Source organism: Octopus sinensis, linkage group LG29 (genome assembly GCF_006345805.1).
Source record: "Octopus sinensis linkage group LG29, ASM634580v1, whole genome shotgun sequence".
Lineage (NCBI taxonomy): Eukaryota > Metazoa > Mollusca > Cephalopoda > Octopoda > Octopodidae > Octopus > Octopus sinensis.
In genome coordinates, this window is record NC_043025.1 from 10,915,043 (window position 1) to 10,919,233 (window position 4,191).

The 4,191-nt window shown below is 31.9% G+C and overlaps 1 long non-coding RNA gene across 2 annotated transcripts in view; it reads right to left on the bottom strand.

Moving 5' to 3' along the window:
* Window positions 1-4,097, bottom strand: part of LOC115226212 — an 11,193-nt gene extending 7,096 nt beyond the window's left edge. For both annotated transcript variants that reach the window (XR_003883011.2, XR_003883010.2), the window contains exon 1: window positions 3,956-4,097. This is a non-coding gene — a long non-coding RNA (uncharacterized LOC115226212). The remainder of the gene's footprint in view (window positions 1-3,955) is intronic.
* Window positions 4,098-4,191: the final 94 nt, after the last annotated feature.

The window sequence follows — 4,191 nt, forward strand, 5'->3', positions numbered from 1 at the left end:
TTCTTACTCAACCGTTACACTTTCAGCACACCACCCCCACTACTGACTTGGTCACCAAGATAACGGAAGCTATCAACTACTTCTAGTTTTTCCCCTGGAAAGTGACGGAAGTTGTTTTCTGCAGAATTTCAGAGGTTACTGCTCCCGAGCATCTGCCACATACAAAAACCATCTTCCTAGTTAGCTTCCTTTGACCGTGCTGCACCTCTATGTGTCCATAGCTTACACTTGGTGCATCTTATAGAGTTTCTACCTACACCTTTCTACAGATCGAGCAGGGCCATCTACTGCTGAAGGCGTTTGTGATATGTCTACCTTCCTACTTATTACGACTTTGGTTTTAGCTAGATTGACTCAAGCCCTTCGATTCTAAACCTTGCTTCCACACATGAAACTTCTCCTCCAGTTCTGATAGTTGGACTCAGCAAATTAGAGCAAGGTCATCAGCATAGAGGGAGCTCCCAGGGGCATCCTGTCTTGAATTCCTCCGTTATTGCCTGGAGGACTATGATAAATAGGAGGGGGCTGAGGACTGAGCCTTGGTGGACCCCTACCTCTACCCGGAATTCTTCACTGTACTCGTTGCCAACCCTCACCGTACTAGCAGCGTCCCTGTACATGGCTCGCACAGCTCCACTAACCTTCATCTATCCCTAGTTTCCTCATTGACAACCAGACAAGGGATCGGGGGACCCTGTCAAAGGCTTTCTCCATGTCAACAAAGCCAGGTACGGGCTTATCTTTGGCTAGTATTTCTCCTGCAGCTGCCTTACCAGGAATATAGCATCAGTGGTACTTTTCCCTGGCACGAACTCAAACTGCATCTCATTAAACTAACTCTCTCTCTAATTAGTTGGGTTATGACCTCTCTGTAACCTTCATCACCTGATCCAACAGCTTGATACCTCTGTAATTACTTGTATCTAGGGCTTCAACTTTACCTTTGTAGCAGTTGACTATTACGTTGCTACACCAGTCATTGGGTATGGACTCCTCGTGTATCACCTGATTAACTATACGAGTGACTAGGCTATAGCCGACACTACCAGATATTGAGCCTCGATGCAGGTGATCCCTGATGGGCTGGGGCTTCCCGTCTTCATGCTTCTAATTGCCTTAACTACTATAGAAGTGTCAAACTCCTATATAGATATATATTATTATATTATATTATATATATATATATATATATATTATATGTATATCTAACTATATGTATATATATATATGTATATATATATATGTTATATATATATGTATATATATATATGTATAGATAATATAGGATATATATTCTATGTATATATATAATGTATATATATATATGTTATATATTATATGTATATGATATGTATACTATATATCTGTATTATATATATGTATACTATATAATGTTTATATATATATATGTATATATATATATGTATATATATATATGTATATATATATATATGTATTATATATATGTATAATATATATATGTAATATATATATGTATATATATATATATATGTATATATATGTGTATATATATATTGTATAGTATCTATATATATATGTATATATGTATATATTATATGTAATATATATATATTGTATATAATATATGTTATATATATATATATGTATTATATGGATATATATATGTATATATATATGTGTATATATACACACACACACAAGTTCTGAAAATTCCCCAAAATGGGGTTATGTGTGGTTTTATCGTATGCTTAAACCAGACTTCCATCAGGATTTTAAGGAAGAAAGTCATGAAATTGTTAATGTTATTTAAAACTTCACTCATTTTGATACAATCAGAATACGTATGCCACAGAAACTGGGAAACCGGGCCCATATGCCTGGCTAGGCTTGAAAAGGGTGCATGAATAAAAAAATAAGGGTATTAAATTACTGTGCAAAAAACACTGATAGATCAACACTAGGCTTACAAAGAATTTGTCCTGGGGTCGATTTCTCGATTTAAGGTGGTGCTCCACCAAGGCCGCAGTCAAATGACCGTAACAAATAAAAGAAAAAAAGAATATACGCATATATATATATATATATATATATATATATATGTCTATCTATCTATACAATTATTCAATCTAATAAAAATAGAAACAAAATTTCCCAAAATGACATCATTTTACACAAATAAAGAAGAAATCAGTGACGTGTGACATCTATGACTTGCAAGAGTCAATGGTAGTTCGCAACAAGATATGTGTGTGTGTGTGTGTGTGTGTGTATGTGTGAATATATATATATATATATTATATATATATATTTACATAGATAGATAGATGGATGAATAGATAGATAGATAGATAGATAGATGGATGGATGGATATATATGTATATTATATATATCTATATATATATTATATATATACATACATACATATAAAGATGGATGGATATGTATATATAGACATACATACATATATATATATACATATATATATATACATACATAGATATATATATATGGCTACATACATAAATATTATAGTATGTATATTATTTATATATAAATATATATATATAATATATATATAATATATATATATAATGTATATATATCTGCTTTATATTTTTTGTCCCTTTCTTAATTTATATATATATGTATATATATATAAATATGTAATATATATATATATATATCTATATTATATATAATAAATACATATATATATATGTATACATATTTTTATATCTATAAATATATATTATATATATTAAAGAAACGGACAAAAATATTAGAACCAAAATTTATATCCATATATATAATTCTATATATATATATATATATATATATATATATATGTATATATCTATATATATATATATATGTATGTATATATATATATGTATGTATATATATACACAATCCATCTATCAATCTATATATCTATCTATCTATCCATCCATCCATGTATCTATGTATATATATATGTATGCACACACACACACAAAAATTTCAAAAATCGATTCCAGATGAGAATGCGATCGATAAAGACGTGGGAACGTGCATTTGTAAAATCATTTTTGTTTGGAAAAGAAAAAAAGTCTCTTTATTTCTTCTTTTGCTGGTGTCTCAAATTTAGATTAAATCAGTGTTTCTCAAAGGAGAGGGCTATGGGACGGTCGCACAAGGTATTTTGAGAAAATATGGTTTAAATGTTTGACAACTCAGCACCGTGTATTGGACAGAGGCGTTTTGCCAATGCTGGTGTCTTTACGTCCCCGTCACTTAGCGGTTCGGCAAAACGAGACTGATAGCATAATTACTGGGCTTACAAAGAATAAGTTGTGGGGTCGATTTGCTCAACTAAAGGCGGTGCTCAAATGACTGAAACAAGTAAAATAAAAAAAAATTTAAAAAATATGAATATATCTATATCTATATATATTATATATATATATATATATATATATATATATATATATATGTATACACGGTCCCGTGTTCAGTCTTACTGCGTGGCAACTGGTCAAGTGTCATCTACTATAGCCTCGGGCAGACCAAAGCCTGGGAGTCGATTTAGTAGACGAAAACTGAAAGAAGCCCATGTATATATATATATATAATTGATGTGGTGTGTGTTTGTCTTCCCCAACACCACTTGACACAACGATGCTGGTTTGTGTTTACTTTCCCGTAACTTAGTTCAGTCGGCAAAAGAGGACCGATAGTATAAGTACTAGGCTTAGAAATAATAAGTCCTGGGGATCCTATTTGCTCGACTATATATAAACAATTATAATTCGGGGTTGATACGAGAGATACCGCCATGCTGAAAATAGCAGCCAAAATCTGACTCTAAAACCACATTAAATCTTCATACAGCACCAAGAGATGGAGAAGACAAAAAGACAATATAAAACTAGTAAAAAATCACTTTTTTACTAGTTTTACTGGTCGATAGGAAGATAGATCGATCATATTTACCTGCTGGAATATCTCACTGAGTGATTGTGCTTATTTTCCCCGTTTTTCTCCTATTCCTTTTTCTTTGACTTTGAGCTTTTCAAGCCCTGAACTGTACGATGCCAACGTGGTACGCGCAACGCTGAATGCGATAAACTACTGCCGTTTTCCAAGAAAAATGTAATTATTCATATGTAACTGACCTTATATGTACAAAGATACAGGCACACCCAACGACACACACGTATATACCTATG